The 12,372-nt window shown below is 58.9% G+C and overlaps 1 non-coding gene across 1 annotated transcript; it reads left to right on the top strand.

Moving 5' to 3' along the window:
• Positions 1-11,860: 11,860 nt before the first annotated feature.
• Positions 11,861-11,979, top strand: LOC131868503 (5S ribosomal RNA). The gene has a single exon (XR_009366954.1). It is a non-coding gene; the product is annotated as a 5S ribosomal RNA (ribosomal RNA).
• Positions 11,980-12,372: the final 393 nt, after the last annotated feature.

Genomic DNA, 12,372 nt, shown 5'->3' with positions numbered 1-12,372 from the left:
GCATTGATAGCAATCGAGGTGTGAGGCGAAGGATGCAGAAGTGAGAGCCGAGGGATGTAGCAGAGATAGCAATCGGGGTGTGTGATGCAGAAGAGATAGCAATCGAGGTGTGCGGTGGGAAGGGCCCAGCAGCCAGAATGCATGAAGCGACGGATGAAGCAGTGATGACAACCGGGCTGTGAGGAGAGGAGGGATGCAGCCAAGAAAGCAATCAGGGCTCGAGGCAAGGGATGCATCAAGGATAGCAATCATGTTGTGAGGCGAGATTCCAAAGGCTAAACGTGAGAGGCTGCAGGGTCGACTCAGAGAGGTCTATGCATGTGAGAGGCTGAAAGCAAGGTCGACTCGGAGCGGTCTATGCATCGGGCGCGCTTGGGGCGACTACCAGTGCCAACCCCTTATCCCGCGACGCGTCCGACAAAGAGAACGTTCCAAGGCGGCAGAGGAGGTTACCAGCCGAAGGATGCAGTAGCAATAACAGGTATAGTTCCGCGGCGGCCGAGAAGACTCACTGCATAGGAATCGGGATGCGAGGCGAGGGATGCGGCGGGAAGGCCCCGACGGCTAAACGGAAGAGGCTGCAGGGCCGCCTCGGAATGGTCCAAGCATCGGATGCGATTGGGACGACTACCAGTGCCAACCCCTTATCCCGCGATGCGTCCGATACACAGATAGTTCCAAGGCGGCCGAGGAGCCTCACCGCATATCAATCGGGGTGCGAGGCGAGGGATGGGGCGGGAAGGCCCCAACGGCTAGACGGAAGAGGCTTCAGGGCCACCTCGGAATGGTCCAAGCATCGGACGCGCTTGGGGCGACTGCCAGTGCCAACCCCTTATCCCGCGATGCGTCCGATACACAGATGGTTCCAAGGCGGCCGAGGAGCCTCACCGCATAGCAATCGGGGGTGCGAGGCGAGGGATGGGGCGGGAAGGCCCCAACGGCTAGACGGAAGAGGCTTCAGGGCCGCCTAGGAATGGTCCAAGCATCGGACACGCTTGGGGCGACTACCAGTGACAGCCCCCTATCCCGCGATGCGTCCGATACGAAGATGGTTCCAAGGCGGCCGAGGAGCCTCACCGCATAGCAATCGGGGTGCGAGGTGGGGGATGCGGCGAGATGGCCCCAACGGCTAGACGGAAGAGGCCACAGGGCCGCGTCGGAATAGTCCAAGCATCGGACGCGCTTGGGGCGACTACCAGTGACAACCCCTTATCCCGCGATGCGTCCGATACGAAGATAGTTCCAAGGCGGCCGAGGAGCCTCACCGCATAGCAATCGGGGTGCGAGGTGGGGGATGCGGCGAGATGGCCCCAACGGCTAGACGGAAGAGGCTGCAGGGCCGCCTCGGAATAGTCCAAGCATCGGACGCGCTTGGGGCCACTACCAGTGACAACCCCTTATCCCGCGATGCGTCCGATACGAAGATAGTTCCAAGGCGGCCGAAGAGCCTCACCGCATAGCAATCGGGGTGCGAGGTGGGGGATGCGGCGAGATGGCCCCAACGGCTAGACGGAAGAGGCCACAGGGCCGCCTCGGAATAGTCCAAGCATCGGACGCGCTTGGGGCGACTACCAGTGACAACCCCTTATCCCGCGATGCGTCCGATACGAAGATAGTTCCCAGGCGGCCGAGGAGCCTCACCGCATAGCAATCGGGGTGCGAGGCGAGGGATGCGGCGAGATGGCCCCAAAGGCTAGACGGAAGAGGCTGCAGGGCTGCCTCGGAATAGTCCAAGCATCGGACGCGCTTGGGGCGACTACCACTGCCAACCCCTTATCCCGCGATGCGTCCGATACACAGATAGTTCCGAGGCGGCCGAGGAGGTGGGGGATGCAGCGAGATGGCCCCAATGGCTAGACGGAAGAGGCTGCAGGGCCGCCTCGGAATAGTCCAAGCATCGGACGCGCTTGGGGCGACTACCAGTGACAACCCCTTATCCCGCGATGCGTCCGATACACAGATAGTTCCGAGGCGGCCAAGGAGCCTCACCGCATAGCAATCGTGGTGCGAGGTGGGGGATGCGGCGAGATGGCCCCAACGGCTAGACGGAAGAGGCTGCAGGGCCGCCTCGGAATGGTCCAAGCATCGGATGCGCTTGGGGCGACTACCACTGCCAACCCCTTATCCCGCGATGCGTCCGATACACAGATAGTTCCAAGGCGGCCGAGGAGCCTCACAGCATAGCAATCAGGGTGCGAGGCGAGGGATGCGGCGAGAAAGCCCCAACGGCTAGAGGGAAGAGGCTTCAGGTCCGCCTCGGAATGGTCCAAGCATCGGACGCGCTTGGGGCGACTACCAGTGACAACCCCTTATCCCGCGACGCGTCCGATACACAGATAGTTCCAAGGCGGCCGAGGAGCCTCACCGCATAGCAATCGGGGTGCGAGGCGAGGGATGCGGCGAGAAGGACCCAACGGCTACACGGAAGAGGCTTCGGGGCCGCCTCGGAATGGTCCAAGCATCGGACGCGCTTGGGGTGACTACCAGTGACAACCCCTTATCCCGCGACGCGTCCGATACACAGATAGTTCCAAGGCGGCCGAGGAGCCTCACCGCATAGCAATCGGGGTGCGAGGCGAGGGATGCGGCGAGAAGGACCCAACGGCTACACGGAAGAGGCTTCGGGGCCGCCTCGGAATGGTCCAAGCATCGGACGCGCTTGGGGCGACTACCAGTGACAACCCCTTATCCCGCGACGCGTCCGATACACAGATAGTTCCAAGGCGGCCGAGGAGCCTCACCGCATAGCAATCGGGGTGCGAGGCGAGGGATGCGGCGAGAAGGACCCAACGGCTAGACGGAAGAGGCTTCGGGTCCGCCTCGGAATGGTCCAAGCATCGGACGCGCTTGGGGCGACTACCAGTGACAACCCCTTATCCCGCGACGCGTCCGATACACAGATAGTTCCAAGGCGGCCGAGGAGCCTCACCGCATAGCAATCGGGGTGCGAGGCGAGGGATGCGGCGAGAAGGACCCAACGGCTAGACGGAAGAGGCTTCGGGTCCGCCTCGGAATGGTCCAAGCATCGGACGCGCTTGGGGCGACTACCAGTGACAACCCCTTATCCCACGACGCGTCCGATACACAGATAGTTCCAAGGCGGCCGAGGAGCCTCACCGCATAGCAATCGGGGTGCGAGGCGAGGGATGCGGCGAGAAGGACCCAACGGCTAGACGGAAGAGGCTTCGGGTCCGCCTCGGAATGGTCCAAGCATCGGACGCGCTTGGGGCGACTACCAGTGACAACCCCTTATCCCGCGACGCGTCCGATACACAGATAGTTCCGAGGCGGCCGAGGAGCCTCACCGCATAGCAATCGGGGTGCGAGGCGAAGGATGCGGCGAGAAGGACCCAACGGCTAGACGGAAGAGGCTTCGGGTCCGCCTCGGAATGGTCCAAGCATCGGACGCGCTTGGGGCGACTACCAGTGACAACCCCTTATCCCGCGACGCGTCCGATACACAGATAGTTCCAAGGCGGCCGAGGAGCCTCACCGCATAGCAATCGGGGTGCGAGGCGAGGGATGCGGCGAGAAGGACCCAACGGCTAGACGGAAGAGGCTTCAGGGCCGCCTCGGAATGGTCCAAGCATCGAACGCGCTTGGGGCGACTACCAGTGACAACCCCTTATCCCGCGACGCGTCCGATACACAGATAGTTCCGAGGCGGCCGAGGAGCCTCACCGCATAGCAATCGGGGTGCGAGGCGAGGGATGCGGCGAGAAGGACCCAACGGCTAGACGGAAGAGGCTTCAGGGCCGCCTCGGAATGGTCCAAGCATCGGACGCGCTTGGGGCGACTACCAGTGACAACCCCTTATCCCGCGACGCGTCCGATACACAGATAGTTCCGAGGCGGCCGAGGAGCCTCACCGCATAGCAATCGGGGTGCGAGGCGAGGGATGCGGCGAGAAGGACCCAACGGCTAGACGGAAGAGGCTTCAGGGCCGCCTCGGAATGGTCCAAGCATCGGACGCGCTTGGGGCGACTACCAATGACAACCCCTTATCCCGCGACGCGTCCGATACACAGATAGTTCCGAGGCGGCCGAGGAGCCTCACCGCATAGCAATCGGGGTGCGAGGCGAGGGATGCGGCGAGAAGGACCCAACGGCTAGACGGAAGAGGCTTCAGGGCCGCCTCGGAATGGTCCAAGCATCGGACGCGCTTGGGGCGACTACCAGTGACAACCCCTTATCCCGCGACGCGTCCGATACACAGATAGTTCCGAGGCGGCCGAGGAGCCTCACCGCATAGCAATCGGGGTGCAAGGCGAGGGATGCGGCGAGAAGGACCCAACGGCTAGACGGAAGAGGCTTCAGGGCCGCCTCGGAATGGTCCAAGCATCGGACGCGCTTGGGGCGACTACCAGTGACAACCCCTTATCCCGCGACGCGTCCGATACACAGATAGTTCCGAGGCGGCCGAGGAGCCTCACCGCATAGCAATCGGGGTGCGAGGCGAGGGATGCGGCGAGAAGGACCCAACGGCTAGACGGAAGAGGCTTCAGGGCCGCCTCGGAATGGTCCAAGCATCGGACGCGCTTGGGGCGACTACCGTTGCCAACCCCTTATCCCGCGATGCGTCTGATACACAGATAGTTCCGAGGCGGCCGAGGAGCCTCACCGCATAGCAATCGGGTTGCGAGGCAGATTATTGGGAAGGGAACCCCCTGGGATGCGGCTCAAGCAGTGCCCAAAGGGACTGGAATGCGGAATCACATCGAGAGACCCAAATGCTATACGAGGGCTCAAATCGAATTATCGATTTGGCCACGACATGGACGCATCGGAACGACTACCTTTGCCGAACCACTCGCAATTGCATCCATACCGAAACCAATAGACATTTCCGTTAGAGCCCTCGCATAGCATTCGGGAATCTCGCATGCCCCTCTAAATCGACCAATGCTGGCGCTCAATGAAAATCCGAGCGCTACCACCGTTCGAGCGCCAGCATTGGTCGAGTTAGAGGGGCACGGGGGAGAATGCTCCAGTCAACACCTCCCCTATATAAGTTATTTGTCCGATTCTCGCACAACCGTAGTCTGCCTCGTCGAATCAAACAACGGTCCCAGATTCCGACTTCCGTTCCGTAGAGACCCAAAAGCTAGATGGAGGCTCGCAAGAAAGAGAGTCGGCGCATAGCAATCGGGTTTCTCGAACGTTTAGGGACCGAGCTCACTTGCGGATAGGGCAAAATCCGCCAAGCAACCCAAAAGCTAGACGGGGGCTCGAATCGAATCGCCTAGGCGGCCACAACAACGACGTGTTGGATCGACTACCAGTGCCAAACCATTCAGCAAGACTAGTCTGTGTCGAGGCCGGATAGAGATTCTCAGAGAGCGCCCGCATAGCATTTAGGAGACCTGCCGCGTCCCTCACACTCGACAAATGGTGGTGCACGTTTATAAATCCGAGCGATCCCAACCCTTTCAAGCACCAACATCGGTCGAGATAGAGGGGCACGGAGGGGGCTGCGTGAGACAACACAGTCCCCTATATAAGTTATTTGTCCGATTCTCACACATCCGAAGAATGGTCATCAAATCGGACAACAGCCCAAACTTCCGACTTCCGTCCCAGAAAGCCCAAGAGCTATCTAAAACGTTCATGGCCGGAACTCGATCGCGGCTATACCAGTCCGCCAAGCAACCCAAAAGCTAGACTGGAGCTCTAGTCGAATCACCTCTGTGGCCATTGCAAGGACGTGTTGGAGCGACTACCATTGCCGAACCATTCCGCAGGTCGAGTCCATACCAAGGCCGCATAGAGATTCACGATGAGCTCCTGCATAGCAATCAGGAGACTTGCCGTGTCCATCACAATCGATAAATCCTGGTGCAAGATTTTTGCATCCGAGCGCTCCAACCAGTCGAGCACCAGCATCAATCGACATAAACGGGCACGGGGGGAGGATGCTCGAGAACACTACCTCCCCTATATAAGTTATTTGTCCGATTCTCAAGCAGCCGAAGTCTGGTCATCGAATCGGGTCAAAGACCACAACTTCCGACTTTACCCACAATGCAAGTCATCGAATCGAACATCGGCCCCCGAGTCGGACTCCATGCGTATGTCAGGTCATCGGACCCAAATTCCGCCTTCCTGCGCATGGCGGGCCATCAATATCAACTCGGTCATCGGACCCAAACTCCGCCTTTTTGCGTATGGCACGCCTTCAAATCGGTCATCGGACCCAAATTCCGCCTTCCTGTGCATGGCGGGCCATCAACATCAACTCGGTCATCGGACCCAAATTCCGCCTTTCTGCGCATGGCACGCCATCAACTCGGTCATCGGACCCAAATTCCGCCTTCCTGCGCATGGCAGGTCATCGGACACAAATTCAGACCTCGCCAATATGCCTACGTATCGAATCGGTCATCGGACCCAACTTCCGACTTCATCCATACTGTAGGGTCTTTGAGGTTGGCGCGGTGCGCTCAACCCAGGGAGTCGACCCATCGAAGCATACACCTCCCCTATATAAGCTATTTGTCCGATTCCCACACCTGTGTAGTTTGCACCTCTGACCAGGACATCGACCCCAACTTCCGAACTCGACTGCAACGACGGCACCAGCGCCTTGGTGCGCACCTTGCGACGCACAGTCCCAACATTCGCCTTCCTGCACATGGCAGGTCATCGGACCCAAATTCCGACCTCGCGAGTATGCCTACATATCGAATCGGTCATCGGACCCAACTTCCGACTTCATCCATACCGTAGGGTCTTTGAGGTTGGCGCGGTGCGCTCAACCCGGGGAGTCGACCCAACGAAGCATACACCTCCCCTATATAAGCTATTTGTCCGATTCCCACACCTGTGTAGTTTGCACCTCCGATCAAGACATCGACCCCAACTTCCGAACTCGCCTCCAACGACCGAACCAGCGCCTTGGTGCGCACCTTGCAACGCACAGTGCCAACATTCGCCTTCCTGCACGTGGCAGGTCATCGGACCCAAATTCCGACCTCGCGAGTATGCCTACATATCGAATCGGTCATCGGACCCAACTTCCGACTTCATCCATACCGTAGGGTCTTTGAGGTTGGCGCGGTGCGCTCAACCCGGGGAGTCGACCCAACGAAGCATACACCTCCCCTATATAAGCTATTTGTCCGATTCCCACACCTGTGTAGCTTGCACCTCCGATCAGGACATCGACCCCAACTTCCGAACTCGACTAAAAAGACCGCACCAGCGCCTTGGTGTGCACCTTGCAACGCACAGTGTCAACATTCGCCTTCCTGCACATGGCAGGTCATCGGACCCAAATTCCGACCTCATGAGCATACCTACTAATCGAATCGGTCATCGGACCCAACTTCCGACTTCATCCATACCGTAGGGTCTTTGAGGTTGGCGCGGTGCGCTCAACCTGGGGAGTCGACCCATCGAAGCATACACCTCCCCTATATAAGCTATTTGTCCGATTCCGACACCTGTGTAGTTTGCACCTCCGCTCAGGACATCGACCCCAACTTCCGAACTCGCCTGCAACGACCGAACCAGCGCCTTGGTGCGCACCAAAAGTGCGCACTTTTGGAGGGCACTTTTGTGCGCTCCAAAGGTGCGCACTTTTGGAGGGCACTTTTCTGCGCTCCAAAGGTGCGCACTTTTGGAGGGCACTTTTTGGAGGGCACTTTTCTGCGCTCCAAAGGTGCGCACTTTTGGAGGGCACTTTTTGGAGGGCACTTTTCTGCGCTCCAAAGGTGCGCACTTTTGGAGGGCACTTTTTGGAGGGCACTTTTCTGCGCTCCAAAGGTGCGCACTTTTGGAGGGCACTTTTTGGAGGGCACTTTTCTGCGCTCCAAAGGTGCGCACTTTTGGAGGGCACTTTTTGGAGGGCACTTTTCTGCGCTCCAAAGGTGCGCACTTTTGGAGGGCACTTTTTGGAGGGCACTTTTCTGCGCTCCAAAGGTGCGCACTTTTGGAGGGCACTTTTTGGAGGGCACTTTTCTGCGCTCCAAAGGTGCGCACTTTTGGAGGGCACTTTTTGGAGGGCACTTTTCTGCGCTCCAAAGGTGCGCACTTTTGGAGGGCACTTTTTGGAGGGCACTTTTCTGCGCTCCAAAGGTGCGCACTTTTGGAGGGCACTTTTGTGCACTCCAAAGGTGCGCACTTTTGGAGGGCACTTTTCCTGTGCTCCAAAGGTGCACACCTAGGTGAGCACCTTCGACCACACCTTGTAGCACACCAAACTCTGACTTTCGACTTCATCCGCAATGCAGGGTCTTTGAGGTTGGCGCAATGCGCACAACCAGGGGAGTCGACCCATCAAACCCAACACCTCCCCTATATAAGCTATTTGTCTGATTCTCATACATGCGTAGCCTGCAGGAGCAATTAGGACATCGACCCCAACTTTCGGCTTCTAAACGAAAACAAGGTCTTTGAGGTTGGTGTAATGCGAACAACTAGGGGAGTCAACCCATCAAACCCAACACCTCCCCTATATAAGCTATTTGTCTGATTCTCATACATGTGTAGTCTACAGGAGCAATTAGGACATCGACCCCAACTTTTGACTTCTTAACGAAAACAAGGTCTTTGAGGTTGACGTAATGCGCACAACCAGGGGAGTCGACCCATCAAACCCAACACCTCCCCTATATAAGCTATTTGTCCGATTCTCATACATGTGTAGCCTGCAGGAGCCATTAGGACATTGACCCCAACTTTTGACTTCTTAACGAAAACAAGGTCTTTGAGGTTGGCGTAATGCGCACAACCAAGGGAGTTGACCCATCAAACCCAACACCTCCCCTATATAAGCTATTTGTCTGATTCTCATACATGTGTAGCCTGCAACAACGATTAGGACATCCACCCCAACTTCTGAATTCGTCTGCGTTGACCGCACCAAAGGTGCACGCCTTGGTGCTCACCAAAATCCGACTTCCGACTTCTTCTGCTATGCGGGGTCTTTGAGGTTGGCGCAGTGCGCACAACCAGGGGAGTCAACCCACCGAATGCAACACCTCCCCTATATAAGCTATTTGTCTGATTCTCATACATGCGTAGACTGCAGCAATGATTAGGACATCCACCCCAACTTTTGACTTCTTAAACAAGACAGGGTCTTTGAAGTTGGTGCAGTGCACACAACCAGGGGAGTCGACCCATCAAACGCAACACCTCCCCTATATAAAGCTATTTGTCCGATTCTCATACGTGTAGTCTGCAGCAGCGATTAGGACATCGACCCCAACTTCCGAATTCGTTTGCATTGACCGCACCAAAGGTGCACGCCTTGGTGTGCACCCTGGAGTGCACTTTGGTGCTCACCTCGGTGCACACTTTGGTGTGCACCTCGGTGTGCACCAAAGGTGCGCACCTTGGAGCGCACCAAAGGTGTACACTTTGGAGCGCACCACATAGGGTCTTTGAGAGGTTGGCGCAGTGCGCACACCAAGGTGGGTGTTGAGGTGCGTGCCGAGGTGGGTGGGTGCTAGGGTGCGCTCCATGGTGGGTGCCAGGGTGGGTGCGTGCTAGGGTGGATTCCAAAGAGGGTCATAGGGTGGGTGCCAAGGTGGGTTGGTGATATAGTGGGTTCAAAGGTGGGTACTAGGGTGGGTTCCAAGGTGGGTCACAAGTTGGGTGCCAGGATGCGTGGGTGTTAGGTTGGGTGCCAAGGTGGGCTCCTGCGTGGGTGGGTGCTAGGGTGGGTTTCAAGGTGGACGCGAGGGCGGGTGCCAAGGTGGGTAACAAGTTGGGTGTTAGGATGGGTGAGTGCTAGAGTGGGTGCCAAGGTGGGTGGGTGCTAAGGTGGATGCCAAGGTGGTTCACAGGGTGGGTGGGTTCTAGGGTGAGTTCCAAGGTGGGTCACAGGTTCAGTGCTAGGGTGGGTGTCAAGGCGGGTGTCGAGGTGCCTGGGTGCTAGGGTGTGGATGCCAATGTGGGTCATAGGGTGGGTACTAGGGTGGGCTGCAATGTGGGTGCCAAGGTGGGTAACATGCTCGGTGGGTTCTAAATTGGGTGCCAGGGTGGGTGTGCACCCACCTTGCCCGAGGTGGGTGCCAAGGTGCCAGTGTGGGTGGGTGCTAAGGTGGATGCCAAGGTGGGTGAGAAGGTGGGTGATAGGTTGAGTGGTAGGATGGGTGGGTGCCAAGATGGGTCACAGGGTGGGTGCAAGGGTGGGTAGGTGCTAGGGTTGGTGTCAGGGTGGGTGGGTGCTAGGTTGGGTTCCAAGGTGGGTGCGAGGGTGAGTGTCAAGGTGGGTCACAGGTTAGGTGCTAGGATGGGTGAGTGCTAGGGTGCAAAGGTGCCAGGGTGGGTGCTAGGATGGGTCGATGCTAGGGTGAGTGGCAAGGTGGGTCCACAAGTGTCAAGGTGGGTGCCGAGGTGGGTGCCAAGTCGGCGACTGCTATGGTGGATGCCAAGGTGGGTCACGGGGTGGGTGCCAAGTTGCTAGGTTGGGTTCCAAGGTGGGTGCCAACGTGGGTGCTAGGGTGCGTGGGTTAAAGGGTGTGTCACAACGTGGGTGCCAGGATGGGTGCGCACCCACACTGGCCAAGACGGGTGCGGGTGCAAGGTTGGGTTCCAAGCCCGGTCACAGGCTGGGTGCTAGGATGGGTGGGTGCCAAGGTGGGCACCAGGGTGGGTGCACCCACCCTGGCCAAGGTGGGTCACGGGGTGGGTCCTAGGGTGGGTAACGGGGTGGGTACTAAGGTGCGTGCCAAGGTGGGTCATAGGGTGGGTGCCAAGGTGGGCACCAGGGTGGGTGTGCACCAACCCTAGCCAGGGTAGGTCACGGGGTGGTTGTCGGGGTGGGCGTCAAGGAGCCAAGGTGGGTGGCAAGTAGCCAAGTTGCGTGCCAAGGTGGGTGTCGGGGTGGGTGCCAAGGATCCAAGGTGGGTGCCAAGGAACCAAGGTGGGTGTCTGGGTGGGTGCCGAGGTGGGAGCCAGGGTGGGTCCCAAGGTGAGTGCAAAGGTGGGTGCCAGGGTCAAGGTGAGTGCCAATGTGGGTTCCAAGGTGCCAGGGTCAGGGTGAGTGCCAATGTGGGTTCAAAGGTGCTAAGTTGGGTGCGAGGTTGGGTGCGAGGGTGGGTGGGTGCCAAGGTGTGCTAGGTGGAAGCCCGGGTGGGTCGGCATCCCATGGGTGTCGAGTTGGGTGCCTGATGGGTGCTTCTTGTCAAGTTTTAGTCGTCGGGACTCATTTCGAGCCTTAGAGGTCGTTTCTTGTCCGGTTGCCCTGTCTTCGACCTGGGAACCCAATTTTGGTCCTCGGGTCCCATTTTTTTTTGTCTCGCATCCCACTTTTGGCCTGTGGCCTTTTCGGGGTCGATTCTCGTTTTGGGCATCAGAGCATGTTTCTTCTCCTAAAACCCAATATTTGTTTATTAAGTCTCGGAACACATTTTTGTTCTCGTGGACCCATCATGGGTCTTGGAACGCATTTGTGGTCCTTGGGTCCCATTTTGCATCCCGAAACTTGTGTTTTGGTGCTTGATCCCTATTTTGGGTGCCCACCTTGCACCAAGTGCGCACCCGGGGCAAACCGAGCGCCTTGGTGCACCGGGGCAAGATCGAGCGTGCACCCGAGGCGCCCCGAACATGCACCAAGGTGCACTCGGCCCACATGTGAGCGCAGGTCGTTGCGCCCGAGGTGGTGTGTGGGCACCGCGTTGCAGACGGGACACTGCACGCACACGACGCCCCCTCCAGGTGCACGCACGTAGGCCGGGCCGGGTGCACACCCGACGCCCTAGCAAGGTGCGCGCACCCGGGCAGGGCTCACACTTGGCGAACGGGGCGCACTTCGCGAGGGAGGGTGTGCACCTCGACGGGGGTGGGTGGCCGGGGTGGATTCGCACGTGGGTCGCGGTTTGCTAAGTACACACTGCGACAAGCTCATAACGGGTGCGATCATACCAGCATTAGTGCACCGGATCCCATCAGAACTCCGCAGTTAAGCGCGCTTGGGCCGGAGTAGTACTGGGATGGGTGACCTCCCGGGAAGTCCCGGTGTTGCACCCTTTTTTAGTTTTTCGCCGGGCGTCGCAATGCTATTTGAATAAACCTTTTGCCCGTTTGCGTTCTCGTCGGGGCCGGGCCGGGCCGGGGTGCGCTGCCCGCACTACCGCGCGCGCGGGGGCGACACCGAGCGCGCACCCGAGGCGCCCCGAGCACACAGGCCACGGTGCAACCCGGGCGTTGTGCGCGCACCCCGGTGCGCCCGAGGTGCTGCGCGCGCACCTAGGTGAAATCGGTGTGCACCTCGGCCAGTGCGCGCTCGGTCGAGTCGCGCACGTTGGCCAAGGTGCACGGTGATGTTTCTTACTCTAAGGTTCCGCACCAGACGCCCGGGACAGGTGAGCGAAGCTGGGCGGGGCCGGGTGCGCGGCCGGGGCAGGTGCACGCAGCTGGAGA

Source organism: Cryptomeria japonica, unplaced genomic scaffold (assembly GCF_030272615.1).
Source record: "Cryptomeria japonica unplaced genomic scaffold, Sugi_1.0 HiC_scaffold_208, whole genome shotgun sequence".
In the NCBI taxonomy this organism is placed as follows: Eukaryota; Viridiplantae; Streptophyta; class Pinopsida; order Cupressales; family Cupressaceae; genus Cryptomeria; species Cryptomeria japonica.
The sequence above is the reverse complement of the archived record's forward strand: the minus strand, read 5'-3'. Positions and strand labels throughout refer to the sequence as shown.